General features: G+C 38.8%; 1 non-coding gene across 1 annotated transcript; it reads left to right on the top strand.

Annotated features, from left to right (window-relative positions):
• Positions 1–22,191: 22,191 nt before the first annotated feature.
• Positions 22,192–22,298, top strand: LOC145629576 (small nucleolar RNA R71). Its single transcript, XR_014111741.1, has one exon. It is a non-coding gene; the product is annotated as a small nucleolar RNA R71 (small nucleolar RNA).
• The last annotated feature ends 594 nt before the right edge of the window (positions 22,299–22,892 follow it).

Below are 22,892 nucleotides of genomic sequence, written 5' to 3' on the forward strand. Positions count from 1 at the left end.
GATATGAAAGGTTTATGTGGACGGAAGTGCAATAGCAACCGAATGTGGTGATGGAATTATCTGTCAATCTCCCAAAGGAGATAAGTTTAAATATGCGTTGAGATTTCAATTCCAAGCCTCTATCAATGAGGCTAAGTATGAAGCTCTTGTGGTCGCCTTAGAATATGTAAGGCGGCAGGAGCAACCAAGATTGATGTGAGCTCAGACTCCCAGCTGATAGTCGGCCAAGTGAATGGTGTTTGAAGCAAGGGAGCTGGCCATGATGAAATATTTGAAGAAAGTCAAAGAAGAGGCCAAGAGCCTAGAGAATTTTACTCTACTTTAAGTGCCCCGTTCGTCCAATCATCAAGCAGATGCCCTCTCCAAATTAGCATCCTCGGCATCATGTGATACTCCCAAATTAGTGTTTTGGGAAGTAAAGGAAAAGAGAAGCATTGAAGTCGAGCCAATACAGATTATTGATAGAAGCTCAACTTGGATGGACGGAATCATTTCCTATGTGAGGGATGGATTGCTTCCGGCCAATTTGAAAGAGAGTGGTTGATGAAAAATAGAGCAACCTGGTTTGAGATGAAAAACGGGGAGTTATTCATAAAAGCCTTTGTGAAACCCTATCTGAAATGTATTACCCCAGAGAGAGGGCATGAGGTGTTGGACGACCTCCACCAAGGACATTGTAGTTTGCATATTGGAGGACGAGCCTTGGCCGAGAAGGCCACCCACCTAGGGTATTACTGGTGTAGGGAATATTTCAAGCATTACCCTTAGTTTGAACCCCACTGTGATCATACACTTAAGTATGGTGGCGTCCAAAGGGAAACAAGATAGAGCAAAAGAGTCGCCAACAAGTTTTAGGAACTAGTAAACCGTTCACAGGGTGAAGGTTACACTCCTTAACGATCCAGGAGATCGTCAACTCCAATAGGTCTGGAACCATGACTGGTAGTTCAGGGATGAAGGTACAAATCCAACCTAAAAGAGATTGAACCTGCTCTAATAATAAGCCTCTACTTTATTCTGATCGTATTCATGTGCGCTTTCTGACTAACATGCAATCAATATGATTAACCCTAAACCTGTTTAATCTATGTTGGTTAAATATTAATGCACAAATAAAACTATTATTGGAGATCACTTGAATTATAATCAAATTAACCCTAAACAAGATTATTAATTATTTTATTAAGCGTGATTACAATTACAAATTCCCTTTAAACATGCATAAAAGGTGTGATCAAGCAATAGTAATAAACATAATCAAACAACATAATAATAATCATAATAAATAATGATAATTATAAAATTAATCATGAATCATCATCATAACAATTATAATCATAATAATCATGTAAAAGAATAATAATAGCAAGATCCTTGGCATGATACTAACAAGATTAATAACAAACCCTAGCATGTCACTAAAAAATAAAAATCAAAGCTTTAACCCTAACATGATACTAACATGCATATTAGGAAGAAAATAAGAAATATCGCAGGAATCACAATTTTCATATTTGATATTAGAAAATATAGTTATTACCCTAAACATGATACTAGGAAGATCAAAACACCCTAACATGACACTAGGAATCATAATAAAAACCTAGACATGATTTCTATATCATAATATCAATGAATCAATTAAAGCACTTACTTGGAAGCCTCGTATCTCTTTCTAATAACAAAATACACACGTTAGTAACTTCAAGGAAAATAATAAAACAACAATTAAATTAAATAATTGAAAGAAAGGTTTGGGACTAAGCCCTCACAAATTAAAACCTTTCACGTCTAGGGCAAAGGCAACTTCGAACTATGCATGCTAGGTGTTCCTAGGTCTTGTGAATGCGGAATTTTGTGTAAAGGGTGGTTTAGAAAAAAGGGAGAAAGCCAGCTTCTAGCTTTGAGAGAGAAGAGAATTAGAGAACTAAGGAGTTGATGATTGTAGATCATTCAAAACGGAGTTTTTAGGAGACTATTTATAGAGAAAATCAGCCAAACAGATAGAAAATCGAACCAAAGTTCTGACGTGAAAAAACGGAGTTAGCGCCAGACGTTGACATTAGCGCCAGGCGCCTAGCTTAGCGTCGGTCGCTAATGCTGGCGTTAGGCGCTAATCAATTTTTTGACGCGTTTTCTAAAATCAGATAAAATTTAACCATACATGAGGATAAAATCGTATTTTCCTAAAAAAACACTCTTTTATTCTAATTAAAATTCCAAAAGTCAACAAAAGTCAATTTATCAATGCTAATTGAATAAGGAATGAAAAGAACCTTCTAAAAGAATATAGAAGACTAAAACCATTCCTAATTTCATTAGGAATGATAAATCCATATTAGGCCCTCCCCTAGATCATTGGGCCACATATAAGGCTCAAACCGGGCCTAGTTTAGTAATTTGGCCATAATTTCCTCAATATTCATCGGAATTGGGCTTAAAATATATCGTTGGAAAGCTCTTTTCAAGCCCTACCTATTAATGGACCCATATCATGGACCAACAAAACTGGATTGGCTGTTTTCTTAAAATAGGTTTTCAAAAACAGAGAGAAGAGAAAAGAAATTTAAACTATCCGCAACACTAGACTTTCCACATTTTCACTTCATTAGATTATGATTCGACGTGAAAGTTACTCATCACCGGGTTTGGTTTTGGGGAGACACAAATGGGTGTCTATAGAAGCCCCCACTTTGACTGAGTTTGGAGAAACATATGTTTCGAAAACAAAAGTCAAAGTATCGATAGGGACGGAGAATGATTCAGAACATTCTGCGATCCTAAATCATTCTTGTAACGTCGATACCTGCAAACTAGCGTTAGTTAAAACAGATAAGAGAGTTAAAGAAACGCGTATCTTGCACCGTCGAGCACACGTCTCTGTAAGTAACCGATTTGGTTTGACGATCTTCCGCAAGCTAGAGAATACCGCCTGAAGACTGCTACGCCTATAACTGCCTCCAATTTCTGCTGTGATAGTCTTCGAAAAGATCACTGCTTGTTGATCCTTAATGCTGCTATGCCAGTACGTCGACGCTTTACTGCTTGTGAACCATTATGTCGATGCTTTTTCTGTGATGACAATCCTCTTTTCTTTGGGAATCGTTGCCAACACAACTTTTGTATGATGTATGACAATCCGATTTAGGGCAAGTTTTCAATGCCACGTAACAATCCATCCTTGGAAATGTTGCTACAATGAAGCGACAATCCGTATCTCGAAAAATTTGCCAAAATCCAATTTTGGGAAAAGTTGCCAATGCTTCGTAACAATATGTCATATGAACTTTGCTACGATTGACAATCCACATCTTGGAATATTACTCTTAAAAGCAATCCACCTTGGAAATTTGCCAATGCTATGCGACAATCCTTTTGGGAAAATATTGCCACTATTGACAATCCGCGTCTTGGAACATTTGCAAAAAAGAGTCGACCGACAATCCACTTCGGGAAAATTCTCCACTTACTGAAATGAATGACAATCCACGTTGAGGAACCTTTTCCGATATTTATGATGAATAGAGACCTACAACAATCCTTTGGGAAATTTTTCCATAGGGAACTGGGTGTATGACAATCCAATCTCGGAAAACTTGCCAGAGATGACAATCCAAACTTGGAAAAAATTGCCAAACAGAGAAGGAGCACGACAATCCACGCTTGGAAACTTTGCCATAGATGACAACCCAATCTTGGAAAAAATTGTCTTTGAAGAATGTGCGCGACAATCCATATTTTGGAAATATTGTCAGTTGGGGATGACAATCCAATTTTGGAAAAATTATCGTTTAAGAAAAATGCACGACAATCCATATTTTCGAAATATTGTCAGTTGGAGATGACAATCCAATCTTAGAAAAATTGTCGTATAAGTGATGCGCTTGCTTTTGAACCGATGCCTTGGTGCTTGTAATGAGCCAGTGTTTTAGGCGCTTAAGCTAAGTGAGACGATTTTTTGTCAGGTCAATCACTTACTACGATTGTAATCGAGTTGACTACTAATCATGTCAATTTGCTTATAGGGGCCAACTGGAGTACCAAGGAACCTAAAATTGTTGTGTGAGGTCGAAATAACCATTCTGAGAGGCTTCGAGCTCTGTCGCTGCTGAAATATCTCTAGCGTCAAGAATTAGCTCTGTCGCTAGACGCTGGGTTCTAGAGTCAGGCGCTGAACTCTGTTGCTAGACGCCAGATGTTTTTGCCAGACGACAGCCTTGTCGTCTGGTGTTGGAGTCGGGTCTTCCCTATTCTGCTCTTGCTGCCGTTGTTGCTTGGTTATGCTCCGAACTTTGAGCTTGGTCGTTTCCTCTCAACCAAATCCGCTCAAATATTTTATAAATTAAAGCTCCTCATCTCTAATTTACTGATCCATGTAACTCCTCTTATCTTGGAGGAATCTCCTGTATCATATTTGCGATTTTTTCGAAAAAAAAATCTGGGAATGTCCTCGCTTGCTGGGATGCACCTGCATTTATATCTTTGACCATAAGACTTTGCTTATATTTCTTTAGGGTTGACCTAAGGTTTAATGTCGCTTGACTCATAGACTTGACACGACACAAGGAATAAGCTTGACTCGCTGTGATTGACTCAAGGTTGACTCTACTCGAACTGAAATGACACGTGTGACTCATGACCCGTGTGTGCATTGAAATGTGATCGTGCGACTCGAAAATGCAAAAAAGCAAAAAATTTCCGTCATTTTTGTTGAGGGTACCGACTCTCTCCCGAAAAAGAAAGACGCGAAAGAGAAAGAAGCGAAGTTTTTGAAGGTGCATGTTGAATGAGCTTAGTCAAATGTTGTTTGATACTATCTGTCAAGGTGCAAGGATTAATTCATCCTAGGCTATCTCAATTGTTGACTCCATGATGAAAGTATTTGGGTAACTTAGGCACGGAGGCTAAGCACTTTATACTTTGTGATGCAATGCTGATTATGATTGATGAGTAATGTTGATATGACAAGGCATGCTTCAATGTTGTGTTAAGATTTAATGACAAAGGGTTCCTAAGGGAAGTATATTTGGTCAAGTATCTGTGTAGTGTGTGATAGTGATACTAAAGTTAGGCCACAAGGGCTAAGTGTGTTGAAAGATATTATTTTTAGAAGAGTCAAATAATGGTGACTCTTAGGCTAGATAGGCTAATGATGTAGCGATCAAGCCCCCAAGTCTAGCTCTAAATAGATAGGGATGAGAATTGGAGATCCCTTGATATGATCATGTTGTGAGTGTGTGAATGTGAATATGAATGCATTTTTATTAGGAAATATTAGAAAAAATAATCCCAACTTTCGTCAATTTTGGTAGAATAATCCCAACTTTGGATTATTCTGGAATAATCCGAACTTTGGGGGGTGTTTTTGTCTTCAATCCCAAACCAGTCAACCAAACTCAATGACCTATTATATCAGGTCACTTGACACGTGTCAAGTCCTGATTGGTCTTTTTTTTCTTTTTTTTTTTAAAAAAAAATCAGAAAACCACCAATTTCCCTTCCACCACCGATCCACCCTGACCACTGCACACCACCACAGCCTAGCCTGCCAACCCACCAACCTAATCTAACTTCCATCACCACAGCTTAGACCGCCGCATCCCCCCCACCCCTTGAATCGCCGTTCGCCGTTTTCCCCTCTCCCCGTTGCCCCACACAACCACCGAAATCGGCAACCACTGAAATCACCAACCCCAAAACCACGGAACCACCGTAACCCCCAAATCGCAACCACGAAACCGCAAAACACTCCTCCCTCACCTCGAAACCCTAGCGTCTAGGGTTTTTGATGGTAAGGGAGGGGTTTTTGGTAGTTTTCGGGAGTGGGTTGGTGGCTTTGAGGGATTTTGCCGGTTTTTGGGGTTTTCGAGAGTGGGGTTGATGTTTTAGGGGTTTGACTCGAACGGCGACTCCAGGGGTGGTGATTTGGCTCGAACGACGATTCCAGGGGTGGGGGAAGGTCGGCGATACGACGAGGGAGGTGGTTAGGCTGGGCGGTTTCCGGCTTAGTTGGGTGGTTGGGGCTTTGGTTGGTGGGTTTTTTTAATTTATTTTGTTTTGTTTTTTGAAAGATTATTTAATTTGTTTTGTTTTTTTTGTTTTTTTGAATATTTTTAGCCAATTAATTTGTGACACGTGTCACTTAAACAAAAAAAAAATAATTAACCCATTCAACCGGTAACCGGTATTTGGGATTGAAGAAAAAGAACACCCCCCAAAGTTCAGATTATTCCAGAATAATCCAAAGTTGGGATTATTCTACCAAAATTGATGAAATTTGGGATTATTTTTTCTAATTTTTCCTTTTTATTATGGTCGCACCTCGATGTGAGGTTGTCTACGTATCCGTTAGGAATCAGGCCGAATGTAGCTCTAGCCGAACCTTACACAAGTGTGTGTATACCTCAAAAAGGTCTTTTGAAGGGTTGTAACGTGGTTAGGCTAAAGGTTTGAAGAAGAAGGGGATAAAGGCTCAACACCCTAGATAAGCCCCCAAGATGTGCAACCTTGCTTTTGAATCTTTATATTTTCATGCTTGAGGTTTCTCACTCTTTTTTATTTATTTTTGCTTTAGCATTTATTTTATTTTTAAAAGTGTGGGCAACCCCGATCATGCGGTCTATCACTCACTTGGCATTCATATTTCTCAGGCACGGTACTGAGCACTCGATAAGAGACGCAATATGAGACGTGTTCATATCGAAGACATTTTCATATCAAAGACATCGGAACATTTGCCCTTTTGTACACTTTTATTTATTTATTTTTCTATTTTTTCTATTTTAATCCTTTGAAGTCACTCAAGATTTTTATGATATTGAAAACTGCATAAGTTGCACACTATCCCATCCCAAAGTTAGGTAGATGTAGGTTGAAAAATGAAAGGTCTATCGTTAGACGAGGCTCAAAGTTGTGTATCAAGAAAGGATCGTATATTTGAAGGGTGAAAGGTAATATGATGTGGCTACAAGGGGTGCCTCAAATCATTGGTATACCTTGTGCTTAGTTTGACATAGATTTTTTTATTATTATTAAATTGCATTGCGATGATCATATGCAAGGAAATAAATGCTCATTTTATTAAAGGGGAAAAAAACTTATGAAATAAATCTAAGGAAGACAAAGGGTGCCTATGCTAGACTTATTGGGGAAAGGTTTGAAAAAAAGAAGAATAAAGCATGAAATCTTGGTGAGAAGCTTGCCTTGTGTTTTGTCTCATCATTACTCTTTTTTTTTTTATTATTATTATTGTCAATCACATGGCTCAAACTCGATTCAACATGCATGGATGGAAGAAGTTGGGAAGAATGAATATTGTGATATGGAGAAAGATGATGTAGATGGAGAGATATGAAAAAAAAATTAGGAAAATTAGGAGTAGAATGTACCCCCAACTCAAATGACAGAAAAAACTGACTCATGCATGAACCTTAGACATGGTCATGGTGACATATACTCAAAGTGTGTGCTAAGAATAGTGAGTGTAGGTGACATGTTAAGACTCGTGTGATGACCATGTGGCTAGACTATGTGACTAGACTCAAGCAAAGACTAAGTTAAGACTTCATGTATATGCATTAAACTTGACAGGTTGTAATATTTTATTCATAACTGTACTTTTGATCTGTGACTCTGATTGGGATGAAACAAACGCCAGATAAAAGATAAAACTCGGGGCTATAGATCTATAAGTTGTATGACTCGTAACTCTTCTTAGAACTCCGGATATGACCAAAACAAGTTGATGCTTGTGCAGTATACGGGAATAAAAATCCGGGTTGACTTAAAGGGACTATGACTCGATTTTAGACATATTTATTAGCTCAAATTAATTAATTAATTAATTAAAAAAACTTCCTTTAGTCATTAATTAGTTTATTTAGGCTTAATCACAAGTCAAACAAACGGTTAGGAAAAACACAGAGTATGCACAAGCAAAGAATGCACAGGTAGTCAAGTAGTCACAACATGATGCAATGAGTTTGCAACCTAACCATGTCTATAGTTCTCTAAAGTTCGGGATATATATGGTTTAGTCAAAAGAGGGTCCATGGTTAATTGTCCAGATGCACCGCGCGGAAGCCTAACCGTGAAGGGTTGGCGCGAGTGGATGGGACACCGCGAGTTTAGAAAAACTCGCTTCCATGGTTTGGTGAATTCAACATTCTCAGATGTACCCTTTGTTGCACAGAGCGTTCAATCAGGTAGATGGAGCATGAATTCCCGGGAGGTTATGTCCATATGTAGAACAAATATGGGTTTCAGAAAAGTGAGAAAAACTCAATCAGGAAGTAGGATTTAGCAAACAGTGCTAAAAACTGGTCATAATTAGAATGCATATTTCTAGCTCGATATTGGAAGAACTTGACGCCAGCAAATAGAGTCCAGCGCCACCTTTTGGCTTTAGCGCTTGGCGACAGAATCTGTCTCCTGGCGCTAACGTCAAAATGTTGGCGTTAGTCTTTGTTCGCTGACGCTAGTTCCTACATGCCTCAACAGCTTTCTGTGCTCGATAAAATTTTCAAGTTTCGCGCAGCATTATTTCGATCCTAGTTGTGAAAGATATTCCTCAAATTTGCTACGTGTAAAAAACCTATGTTTTAACTCATTACGGATGGTCTTTCCAATGAGATCTTTTTTATGCATATGACAATAATGTAAATCAAAATTACGCACATGAAATATTTAGAGCTTTTCGAGTCTCATCCAGTCATTCTAAATCATTGCCGAAATAAATTTCAGGAATTAAAATAGAAATCCTCCCCAGTGGAGTCGCCAAAAAACTGTAGGGAATATTTCAAGCATTACCCCTAGTTTGAACCCCACTGTGATCATACACTTAAGTATGGTGGCGTCCAAAGGGAAACAAGATAGAGCTAAAGAGTCGCCAACAAGTTTTAGGAACTAGTAAACCGTTCACAGGGTGAAGGTTACACTCCTTAACGATCCAGGAGATCGTCAACTCCAATAGGTCTGGAACCATGACTGGTAGTTCGGGGATGAAGGTACAAATCCAACCTAAAAGAGATTGAACCTACCCTAATAATAGGCCTCTACTCTATTTTGATCGTATTCATTTGCGCTTTCTGACTAACTGCAATCAATAGAATTAACCCTAAACCTGTTTAATCTATGTTGGTTGAATATTAATGCACAAATAAAACTATTATTGGCGATCACTTGAATTATAATCAAATTAACCTTAAACAAGATTATTAATTATCTTATTAAGCGTGATTACAAGTATAAATTCCCTTTAAACATGCATAAAAGGTGTGATCAAGCAATAGTAATAAACATAATCAAGCAACATAATATTAATCATAATAAATAATGATAATTATGATAATTATAAAAATAATCATGAATCATCATCATAACAATTATAATCATAATATTCATGTCCAAGAATAATAGTAGCAAGATCCTAGGCATGATACTAACAAGATTAATAACAAACACTACCATGTCACTAAACAATAAAAATCAAAGCTTTAACCCTAACTTGATGCTAACATGCATATTAGGAAGAAAATAGAAAGCATCGCAGGAATCACAATTGTCATATTTGATATTAGAAATTATAGTTATTACCCTAAACATGATACTAGGAAGATCAAAACACCCTAACATGACATTAGGGATCATAATAACAACCTAGACATTATTTCTATATCATAATATCAATGAATCAATTAAAGCACTTACTTGGAAGCCTCCTATCTCTTTCTAATAACAAAATACACACGTTAGTAACTTCAAGGAAAATAATAAAACAACAGTTAAATTAAATAATTGAAAGAAAGATTTGTGACCAAACCCTCAGAAATTAAAACCTTTCACGTCTAGGGCAAAGGCAATTTCGAACTATGCTAGGTGTTCCTAGGTCTTGTGAATGCGGAATTTTGTGTAAAGGGTGGTTTAGAAAAAAGGGAGAAAGCAAGCTTTTAGCTTTGAGAGAGAAGAGAATTAGAGAACTAAGGAGTTGATGATTCTAGATCATTCAAAACGGAGTTTTTAGGAGACTATTTATAGAGAAAATCAGCCAAAAGGATAGAAAATCGAACCAGAGTTCTGACGTGAAAAAACGAAGTTAGTGCCAGACGCTGACATTAGCGCCAGGTGCCTAGCTTAGCGTCGGGCGCTAATCAGTTTTTTGACGCGTTTTCTAAAATCAGATAAAATTTAACCGTACAGGAGGATAAAATCATATTTTCCACAAAACACTCTTTTATTCTAATTAAAATTCCAAAAGTCAACAAAAGTCGATTTATCTATGCTAATTGAATTAGGAATGAAAAGAACCTTCTAGAAGAATCTAGAAGACTAAAACCATTCCTAATTGCATTAGGAATGATAAATCCATATTAGGCCCTCCCTTAGATCATTGGGCCGCATATAAGGCTCAAACCGGGCCCGGTTTAGTAATTTGGTCATAATTTCCTCAATATTCATCGAAATTGGGCATAAAATATATCGTTGGAAAGATCTTTTCAAGCCCTACCTATTAATGGACCCATATCATGGACCAACCAAACTGGATTGGCTGTTTTCTTAAAATAGGTTTTCAAAAACAGAGAGAAGAGAAAAGAAATTTAAACTATCCGCAACACTAAACTTTCCACACTTTCACTTCATTCGATTATGATTCGACGTGAAAGGTACTCATCACCGGGTTTGGTTTTGGGGAGACACAAATGGGTGTCTACAACTGGCTGAGCCTAAACACATATGTCATGCAGATGGTTAAAAAATGTGACAAGTGCCAGAAGTTTACGACCCTAATTAATCTCCCGGCCAACAGTTTGTCGGCCATAAGTAGTCCGCTCCCTTTTACAAAATGGGGCATGGACATCTTGGGGCCGTACATGCTAGCATCAGGACAAAGGCGGTATGTGTTAGTAGAAGTCGACTACTTCACAAAGTGGGTTGAAGCTGAGGTCGTCCGAGGGATCAAGTGGACAGACGTGTCAGCTTTCATTTGGAAAAACATAATTACTCGCCATGGGGTGCCACGGTCAATGGTGTTTGATAATGAACCCCAATTCAAAACGCGCCAGCTTAAAGAATGGTTGACAGATCAGGGCAACGCTCATTGTTTTGCCTCGGTCGGTCGACCAAAAGCTAACGGCCAAGTTGAGGCCTATAACAAGTTAATCTCCAATGGCAACAGGCGTAAGCTTGAGAAAGCGGGCGACTTATGGGCAGATGAGCTGGTTAATGTGTTATGGTTCATTCGAACAACAGTAAAAAGATCCACAGGAGAGACCCCATTCTTTTTGATCTATGGTGCCGAAGAAGTACTCCCAATTGAAATGTACGAGCCTACCCTTTGGGTGAAGTTATATGATGAATCGGCCAATTAGGAGGCCACGAAGATTGCTCTGAACTTCCTTCCAGAAGCCAGGGGCAATGCGGCACTCAGACACTAAATCTATCGTCTGAGGATGACAAGGGCATACAATCGCCGAGTGTCTAAGCGTTTATTAAAGATGGGGGATCTTGTTTTAAGGAAGATTGAAGCGGTGGGCCGAGCTAATGAAGATGAGAAATTAACCCCAAATTGGGAGAGGCCCTACCAAATTACAAAAGAAGTGAGAGATGGAAATTATCGTCTTGAAGCCTTAAACGGTCATCCGCTATTCCTCGACCATGGAATACGGACAATCTGAAAAAATACTTTGTGTAAAGCTTATCAGCAAAATTATGCATCAATCTTTATGACCAATTAGTCTAACTAAGCCTTCATGGCCGAACGATGTAATTAAGCCGAACGACCACCAATAATGTAAAATTTTGACAAATATTAACGAAAAGTCAAGCATTGTTGTTAATTTCATTGTCTATATTTATGTTCATAATTATAGCAAGCTGAAAATGCCAAATGAAATTGAAAACATGGTGGTTCACAACTATGTTGGTCCGCCACCACAAAATAAGCCTGATGGCCGCCTGAAAAGAGAAACCAATGTTGCCTCAACATAGCAACTCAGACATTCCTAACGTAGGGCATGTAGTGTAGGTCGAGTAGGACCTCAATGAGATTCCAACATAATGGATTGACTCCGCCACACTAAGTCGAGCGATCAACAGAATTGGCTGAGTGAAAATCCTAACACTAGGCATTCGTCCACCAGTCATGTGGCGGCCGACTAAAAAGTTAGGAGAGGGCGTCATTAGCCAAATCACTCAGCCACTTTTAAATAAAATTCCGACTATTGAATATAGCAAGAGAATACCTTGATTAGCAACTCGGCCAACAAGCATAAAGGTCAGTCTAACTGTTCGACCCCATAAGGACGAATGGTAGACCAAGAGGGAAACAAAAATTTCCTATGGCATAAATTGCCTGGTTAAGGGCAAGGATTTCCTAGGCAATCGATCCCTGTAAATGGAAATTCACAAGTTGAGATCATACTTGAAATTTCTTGAGCCTATCCGAGCGATAGCTTCAACGGACGACTCAACCAAAAGCCAAAAAAGGTCGTATACTCTAAAATTAATTCGGTGTTCACCTTGTCCAAGGGCAATCATTATATATGATTTGATTAACTTACTAGTAGTCATACCCTTCAAGGTATAAATCTACTAAGTTAATCAAACCACTTGGAATTTGGACAAGGCAAACGCCGAATAAAGGGGCATACCCCCAGCATCCGTACGAATGAGAAATAAGCATAATATATATATATACATATATATATATATGTATATATATAAATCACTACTACAAAAAACCCCTATCGAGTCGCCTCTAAACCATCTTACACATCGCTTCAAGGGCGACACTATAGGCACCGACACAATAGGGTACCCCCTTACGTGTCGCCTATAATGTGACGCGTTAGATTGGTTTATGAGTCGCCTTTTCATTATAGGTGACGCGTTAGGTTGGTTTATGAGTCTACTTTTTTATTACAGGTGACGCGTTAGGTTGGTTAATGAGTCGCCTTTTTTATTACAAGTGATGCATTAGGTTGGTTTATGAGTCACTTTTTTAATAACAGGTGACGCCTTAGGTAGATTTATGAGTCATGTTTTTCAATATAGGCGATGCGTTAGGTGTTTATATGAGTCCCTTTGTTTTAAAGAGGCGACGCATAAAGTAACATGACGAAAATTGTAATTCTTCAATAGCAATGCGCAAAATACTTTTCATTTTTCTCATTAAATTCACACTTGATGATGTATATAATTACAACCTATGTAGGACTTGAACCTACATCTATGTGCTATAGCACATTGCTCTACCATTTGAGCTAATAGGCTTCCCAAACTTTAATGGCTAAACTTCTAGGAATCTGCCATAAAAATATGAACAATCACCTGTAAGCAAAATCTGTTCATATTATACTATCAAAGCCCTCCATCTCGATTAGCTTTTGAGTCTTAAGTCTCCTACATGCTTCATGCTCACCGTGTGATTATTTGCCCTGTCATAAACTAAACTTTTATAAAATTAAACTTCTCACCAATAGCAAAATTAATGACTCAGCATGAACTGAATTAATTCATCTTCAAAATTATAATTAAATGTGTTGTCACATAAACCCTAGAATGTCATACATTGAGGCAAATATTGCAGTCAAGTCCATATAGAAGCAATAAAAACAATAAAATCCTTCTTCCTCCAAAGCTAAAGGTCAGAGACAGTCTAACAAAAAATTCAGAAATTCTTCATACATTCCTTCTTGTAAATTTAAACATGTATTACATAGATAATAGAGCCTCAAGTCATCAATAAGTGTGAAATCTACAGTGTTCCCTTTCTAAAAGACCAAAATTATAAGACAATGGCAATATACAGTCAATTAACAGCTTAATGCAAAAGTCATTTGTTCATGATATCAAGTGTCAATGAAGAGTAGAGTCTAGCTAGAAAACAAGAAATAAGTGGAAATACCTTCCCAATTTCATGAAAAAAATATGTCATCACAATGCACAATCAGCCAGCAGGTTTAAGGGAAAAATCTTAGAATACTCACAGATTAAAAATCTTTGAACCCTAGTTTTAAACTTACCCACTTGCTAGTTAGAGAACTGGAAGATATGTAAACAAATGTCACTTTATTTTAGCCTCTCCAGCTAAGCCTTCCCAATCATTTTTTTACTAGTTCCCTGAAATAAATATATAAGATAATATTTATGAAACAGTAGCTTGTAGGTCACTTGCACTTCAAAATTAAAGAGCTGCAAAACTCATACATTTCATCATGGCATGCTTTAAACCAGCTGTAACATGCTTTGGATATGTCTCGGTCCATGATCTCATTTCTAACATGTTAAAAAAGCATCACCAATCTACAAACAAAATGATATGACATTACAATAACAAAGAAAGTGTTAGATAAATGCATATCATAAATAACATTAGAGAAGCAATGTAACTTGTGAGGGCCAATTGTATAATGTTTTGTTCAAGTTCAATTTGCAGAAAAATAGGTGCAATATATAACACAAATAAAAACATGTAAATTTGAATAAAAATAGGTGAGGTTATACGGTTCAGACACAACATGTGTTATGGGTTGAAACGGTCTAGATTTATCAGTTTTTTGGGAAGTTTAAACAATTTTAGCGAGGGTTACGACTAGGTTCGGATCTAATTGGTTCAAATTATTTACGGTTTTGAGTTGTGATGTATCAGCTTGATAACTTGTATAAATGTATAGGCCATTAATAGTTCAACAGATTCACAAGTCAATTATGTTAGTTCAGTTTTTCGGTTTTCATAAAATGGCTTCTAAATGATTCAATTCTTCACTAGATCAATTCGATATAGACAAGTTTACAATTCAAGTTAGAAATTAATAGCTTTTTCCTTGATCTTTATTTATACAGTAACTGTTAATAGTTTGCAAAGGAATATTATTTAGTAACTTCTATATTAAGAATATTAAGGACCATGTCCATACTACTTCGTATCTAACTAATCTAAGGCCGAGCATTCAACATGTCAAAGTAATTATGCAAAATTTCGAATTATTTCAATAACAAAACAAAAATTTTAAGTAGCTTCACAATTCAACCATAACATATACATATATAAATTCACGTACACATTAAATCACTGAAAAAACCACGCAATCAAACAATAACTGGTTAAATTAATATAAATTCAAAGCATAGCCACAAAAATTCCATAATAAAAAAAATCAAAATCAACACTTCAATCAACAAAATTAACATCAACTTTATCAAAATCTAGCTAAAATATTGACTAATAGATGAACCCCTAACTTTTTATAATGGAAAAAAAATCAGTTAATTCTTGTGTGGATGGAAACCCTAACCTCGATAGTGAGATGACTAGTGAGAGGCACATAAGGGAGCGAATCTGGGTTGGTCATCGTTGAGGTTCACCATTAAAACTGACCACCGTGAAGATGAATTCTCCATCACTTTAGAGGTGTGAAAGAGGAATGAGAGATCGAAGATGAGAAATTGATCCGCGCAAATCTGAAAACGGAGACAAATAGTGATAGTCGTTGTAGGTGAGTTTGCAAAGGGAAGAGGTTAAAAGGAAAGTGTATGGAGGAGGAAGGTGTGTCGGTGAGAGGCGATGAAAAGAAGCAACAAAAAAACTGGGAATGAATGAGGGAGGCGAGGAGAGGAAGAAACAAAAAAAAGACCAAGGAAATGAATAAAAATTGTAGGGTTTTTGTTTTAATCTGCTTTATTTGTTTCTTAACTTAGCAAAGGTGTTTCCTTAAAAAAATAAATAAATAACCTTTACTAAAGGTGTCGTCTGTAATAGAGTAAGATTAAAAGCGACTCATAAAGATTAAAAGCGACTCGTGAAGTAATACTTTATGAGTCACACACAATGAAAGATGGGACGTGTATAGTTTACGTGTCGCCTATTATAGTGTAGGTGATGCGTATGCCTTTCAACTCATTTTTAGATGTCTTTAATCAAGCTTTATGTGTCACATGCTTTGTAAGAGGCGACTCTAAAACCTTACACGTCACCTATTGATTTAAGGCGACTCCAAAAGGGCGACTCCGTAGGGTGTTTTTGTAGTAGTGAATGCATAAAAATTGCTAAGTACGAAAACGCAGAAAACCTGAAGTAAAATTAAAACCGCTCAAAAGGCGGTGAAATCCTTACAAAGACCGCTTAAAATGGGCGGCCAATAAAAAAATTGTTCACCAAAAATAAAAGATAAAAAAAAAGATAGAAAATAAAAAAATTGAAGACAAAAAGCTTAAAACAAGCTGCAAAAGAGGCTCCTCACGCGGCCGCATCATCACCCCCATTATCAGCATTGACCGCATTGTTGGCATTGGCCGCATTATCATCAAGGAGGACCTCATCCTCGGCTTCATTTTTGCTGTAGCCAGGAGTCTCAACAAAGGGAGAGAAGGGTTGACCGACAACCTCGCACTCTTCCTTCATTGTGAGGAAGTCCAGCCTTCTGGTAAACTTCTCATAATAATAAGCCAGCTCGTCTGGTTCCACCATCATGGCAAGGCGTCCTCAAAACGGTTTTTGAGGCGAGTGAGTGTCGTCTGTTCGATGCGGACGAAGTCAGCTGGAGGAATAGGCCTTGGAGCACTTGGCTGATATTTCAGCTCTTCTACCTCCTTCCTCAAACGCTCGGCCTCCTGGTTGCTCTCGTCCGTAGCCTGAAGATCTGCATTCAAGGCTTCCCGACTGGTCTCCAGCTCAGCCATTAGCTGGTCCGAGGCCTCGGCCGCTTCCTGCCTACTTACCGCAAGAGTGATGGCCTTATCCCTTGCTTGTCCCTAAGCAAAGATCTCATCAATGAATCAATAAATATGCTTCACCCCAATAAGTAAAAATCAAGCACAAACGATCCATGGTAAATCAAATAAACACGCTTCAGAGTCAACCAATCAAAAACCATCCAATTACCTATCTTCCCTAACAATTGTCAAACAGAGCAAACCACAAGAGCATATAGAATTCAAGACTAGTGCTCACACACTCGACTCTCATTTATGTGGCGAGTAAAAGATGTACTCGATCGCTCTCCAACCACCCCTTTAATGTGAACAATGCCCTCCCAACTCACACTCTCGTGTGTATAAAAACAATGAATGCTCAATCCTACTAGTCGACTCGAAATATGCCAAATCATAACTTGCATTGATAAACAACACTTTCATATTCATACAATTCTATGCACAAAGGTCAGAAGGTCTTTAAAGCTTGTAATGTAAGGCTAGGGTAAAGGGTAGGATAAATTTGGGAATAAGTGAGAGAAAAGCTATGCTTAAAGGAGCCATATCCTAATAAAACCCATGATCAAAATAAATAATGATCATACATCTCCTACATAACCAACTCTAACATCAACCAAATATACTCCAATCATAATAAATAAATCCAACTCTTACAATTTCACTCATAAAAATATAATAATGAAGAAGTGGGGTGAATAATCAAACTTTATTTCCAAACTTGAGTTTTTCATTGAAGCTCAAATTTTTTTTTCTTTTGAATCAACCTCCAACTAGAACATTTGAACATTTTTTCTTTTTTTTTTTTTCTATTGAAGTTCACTTATTTTTTACATTTTTTTTCTTTGAACTTCTATTTTTTTCATAACATCATGCTTTATTTTTCAAGAAAATATAACTCTCAAACTCATCAAAAATAAACATGATCAACAACAAAACAACTTCTCAAAAGCCCACCCAAATTGTGCAAATATTAAGTACACTACAAACTCCCTCACCTCACTCACTAATAGCTCCCCCAAGCCAAGCTTGGGACTAGTAACCAATGGGGCAAAATAGGCTTGTAATGTGGCTAATAAACAATAAAAAGTCAAGGCAACAACATGGGTAGCAAGAAGGGAACAAATGTATCTACAATATCTGGAGGCTACCTAAAAAAAAAAATGTCTTCGTCCTCCACAATGTGCATAATAATGAATCATATAAATATTACTAATGGTAGCAAACCAATACTAAAATTCATTGACATACCAGGAATTATGGAACTATCACACATTCCTTACCAAATCAACTAGTCAAGCACTATATTCACAAGTAGTTGGACAAAATTGACGCATGTAAAGGTTTCAAGCAATCAAACATCATATCATGATCAACTAATCCACAATGCCCATCATCAAGTACCAAGGATCAAAACAAATTTCTAAAGTAAGGGGCATAGGGAAGCATAATTTATAATTCATTGGAACGTATTTTTGAAATTTTTTAATTTTTTAATTTTTTTTGTATTTTTATATATTAATAAAGCAATAAAGCTAACCTAGAAAGCGAAAAATCTAACCTAAGAAAACACACCAAAAATAAAAGAAAATAGAAAAAGAAAATTACCAAACCAAAATCTCCCCCAAGCCAGAATCAGACAATGTCCTCATTGGCTCAGAAACTAACCCAGCATAGCTAGTTCTCATCATCCTCGTCCATCGAGCCGAAGCCCGCACCTCCACTACCACCTGCACCACCTGCACCAGAAGAGCTACCACCAAAATAGTCAGCGTGAAAACTCCCCCCCGCCGGTCCCCCGAAAGGAATGTCCTGCCGTACCCGAAAAAGGAAGAATAGTCAGAGTAAATACCACGGGCAGTGGGATCCCTACCGTATCCCTGGGGTGGAGGCTGAAACCAGTCAGGGTGGATAGCGTCGTCGGGAATGTTACCCCGACGAGCATAATCATCGTACATAGGGTAGAGAGCTCTACCCTGGTTCCTCTCTAGGTACCCTAACCTGTGGTCAATAGAGCCCACCATCCTCCTAAGGTCAGTCTGTGCATGCTCAATACGTCCTAGGGCCTGACCTATACTCTGAAAATCCCAAACTGGGTCAGAGTCAACATGAGGGACGGAATGGGACATACGAGGTGGAGAGAAATCCACCTCGGGCTGGGGCTGAGGTGGTGGAACTGGTGGTGGTGGTGCCTGCCCCCTAGCGTTGGCAACTAAAGCATCATAAGTATAAGAAAGTTGCCCTGGGGGAAAAGCGGTCAAGTCTGGACTGGGAAGAGGAAAAATGGGCAAAGGTTGCTCGTTCCCAGTCCGAATACACCAAAAGGGTGTCTTCTCACTATCCGGCCTAACCCACCCCACATCCTCAAAATCAAACAAACCATATGATTCCAAGGTAGGGCGGTGTAACCACTGCGAAGGGATTACCTCACGACCGACCAAATGCTCCAATTGTTCTTTCTGTTCCCGGCTCACGATCCGGATCGTCGGCCAATACGGGAGCTGTAAATCTGGGTCGTACTCCTCCCTCGAGCTGGAGCTCCTACCAAAAATTGATCTTGTCCTCTTTGAAGCCATGTAGAGAAATGGGTCGAAAATATTTTGAATTAAAACTGAAAAATTTTTGTATGAGAGTGGAGAGGATGAAGAGAGGATCACAAATATATAAAAAGTTTTGAATTTGGATTGGTAATGGAGGAGAAATCTTAGAGAGAAGTCAGAGAAAATTTTGAGTTTTAGAGAGAGAAAGTAATGGAGGAAAGAAAAAATGAAGAAAGAGAGAAGAAAGAAAGAAGAAGAGACGTGGAACTTAGCTCTCGCCCGGTCGGGCGCCAGTCGCCCGGTCGGGCGCCAGTCGCCCGGTCGGGCGCCAGTCGCCCGGTCGGGCGATCTGACTATGCAAAATTCTTTAGTCGCTCGCGCCCGGTCGGGCTCCATTCGCCCGGTCGGGCGATCTAACTACCTGATTTCCATCTTGCTCTCGCGCCCGGTCGGGCGAGGCTTGCCCGATCGGGCGGACAAATTAATCCGTAAACGTCAAAATTCGCGCCCGGTCGGGCGAAATTTCTTATTTTTGAAGCCCTACTCTCGCGCCCGATCGGGGGAGCTTCGCCCGGTCGGGCCCGAGACTAAATCGGGGAGAGCTAATTTCCTTCTGTTCTCAAAAAGTTGTCTAACTCTTTTCCTTCAAACCTGTACAAATACTCAAAAAAACTCATTAAATTCCCTCATCTCTCCTCACCTAAGAAAACGAAAAGAAAAACTGGTCTAAAAACATTAAAAATACGGGTTGCCTCCCGCAAAGCGCTGGTTTATCTATGTCCCGCACGACCTTCTTACCAAGTATAATTCCTAAGACCCTTGGCCTAACGCTTGATCGGGTGGTTTCTCACCCGGTCTAGCGATGTTTAGGCTGCGATGCGGCTTCCTGACATAACCTGTGGGACGCCAAGTCGCCTTATCTGGTGGATCCTCCATGACTTGGACTGGGGGATCTTCAATGCTACGCACTAAAAACCCTTCTTCGATCGAATGCTGCTTCAAATTGTCATTGTGTTCAACACTTGCAACTCGATCTGGCGGAACACTTACCGTAGGCTCGATTCGCACAACTTGCTCTATCGGTTCCACTTGTTCATCCTCGAAACCAAGACCAACATTGTAGAGTGCTCTTTCTATTGCATCGACTTCCTTCTGCCATTTGTCTATCTCATCTGAAAGGGATGCAACACAAGATACCGCCTCCAAGGGATCTTTTTCAAGAGCTTGGGGCTTATTAGAATAATTTACAACCACATTAACACTGAAACATTTCTCCTCAATCATGGAGCTTTTGAGGGTATTATTCAGATTAAAAACCACTTTATCGTCCCCTACAGATAGTGTTAGCTTACCACTTCTAACATCTATGACTGCTCCTGCAGTGTTAAGGAATGGTCTACCCAAAATAATTGGGGTTTGCATATCCTCAGCCATATCAAGAACAACAAAGTCTACAGGTATATAAAATTTACCTACTCTAACGGGTACATCCTCTAAAACACCTAGGGGGTATTTGAAAGAACGGTCGGCCATTTGCAGAGTTATATTGGTAGCTTTTAATTTACCCATATTCAACTTAGAACACACAGATAATGGCATGACGCTAACACTAGCACCCAAATCACATAATGCATTATCAATCAGAATATTACCAATATGACAAGGGATAGAAAAACTACCCGAATCTTTCAATTTAGGTGGAGACTTATTTTGAAGTACGGCACTACACTCTGCAGTGAAAGCTACTGTCTCTACCTCACTAATAGACCTTTTTCTCGTCAAAATTTCTTTCATAAATTTTGCATATGAGGGGATTTGTGTGATCAATTCAGTAAAGGGAACTGTTACCTTCAAATCTTTAACCACCTCTAGGAACTTACCAAACTGCTTATCCAAATTTGTCTTCAATTGACGATTGGGGAAAGGAAGTTTGATAATTGGCTTTTGAGCATCCTTCTATTTGTCTGGAGTAGCCACTTTCTCCGGAGTTTTACCCTGCAATGTAGAATTAGATATGTTAGTGTTATCCGCTAGCCCTGCAGGGCTAGCAACTACATTGTTTGGTTTAATGGAATCAAGATTAGCATTATTTAATAAAATAGGTTCATCAACTCTGGGCACAGAGGGTCCTTCATAGTTTGAACCACTCCTTAGAGTAATTGCAAATGTTTGATCCGTAGGCCTAGTTGGCTGTGCCGGCAAGGCTCCCTGTTGGCGTGCTTGTAGAGTAGCGGAGAGTTGCGCAATTTGATTATCTACAATTTTGTTATGTGCTAGAATTTGATCAATTGTCGCATCTCTGCTCTCCATGTGCTTTTGCATATTAACCAACATTGCTCTAATTTCCCCCAAAGAAGGGTCTGAAGATGAGGGGGGTTGTTGTGGTTGATTCTTCTGGCTAGCATTGGGATGATAGTATTTCTGCTGCTGTTGCTGTGGCACCTGTGGTTCTTGTGGTGGTGGATTTTGAACATTAGTGCTCCGGTAGGAAAGGTATGGATGATTCCGATACCCAGGATTGTAAGTGTTGGAGTATGGGTTATTCTGCCTATAAGCTTGGAAGGCATTAACTTGCTCCACGGAACTCCTGCAATCCTGCTCCCAATGACCTACAATACCACAATTTTCACAGAAAGCCTCATTAGAATTATTATTAATCGCAGAAACATTAGCTACATTAGCAGTGCTCAGATTATCTAATTTTTGGCAAATAGAGGTCAGTTGAGCTTGCAAAAAGGATACAGAGTCGACACTATGTTTCCCCTTATTAGCAAATCCTCTGGGATTCCCATATTGGGAATTGTGTATCGCCATATCTTCAATAACCTGACCTGCATCATCAACATCAAGATTCATAAATCTACCACTAGCTGCAGAGTCTAAAATTATTCTAGAAGAATTTCCAATGCCGTTATAAAAGGCTTGGATTAACTGCCATTGTGCTAAATTATGGTGAGGGCATTCTCTTTGTAAGTCCTTAAACCTCTCCCAAGCCTCATATAAAGACTCATCGGCTTCTTGGGCAAAGTTCTGAATCGCACTTCGTAGTACTGCTGTTCTCTCTGCAGGATAATACTTGTTATAGAAATTCAAAACAAGAGTTTCCCAGTCAGTTATACCAAGTGTAGTTCTATTCAAGCTATTAAACCACAATTTAGCTTTTCCAGTTAAAGAGAAGGGAAAAAGAATCTCCCTGATTTGGTCTTGAGTGACCCCGGCTTGCCTGATGGTGTTGCAATATTGACAATAGTCGGCAATGTGAAGATTCGGGTCTTCACCCTTGGCTCCACTGAATTGCTTCCTCTCTATCATCGTTATAAATTGAGGTTTAATTTCAAATTGAACCCCATCAAGAGCCGGAGTAGGGGTGAGATGTGGAAAATCCGTAAGCTTTGGTTGTGAATAATCACTAAGCTTCTTTGGAGCCGCCATCTCTGATCCTGTGTCTGATGATGTCTCTAAATCGCTAGAATCAGTTGGAGGATTGCGGTGATTATTGTTAGTATCACCAAAATCCGCCAGGATTTGCTTGTAGAAGTTTTTCTGTCTATGGAAGGAACGTTCGATCTCAGGATCGAATGGGATATAACCTGATCTGGAACACCTGGGCATAAACAAAAACTAGAAGCAAATATGAGATTTGTC

Source organism: Chenopodium album, chromosome 4 (assembly GCF_948465745.1).
Source record: "Chenopodium album chromosome 4, dcCheAlbu1.1, whole genome shotgun sequence".
Lineage (NCBI taxonomy): Eukaryota > Viridiplantae > Streptophyta > Magnoliopsida > Caryophyllales > Amaranthaceae > Chenopodium > Chenopodium album.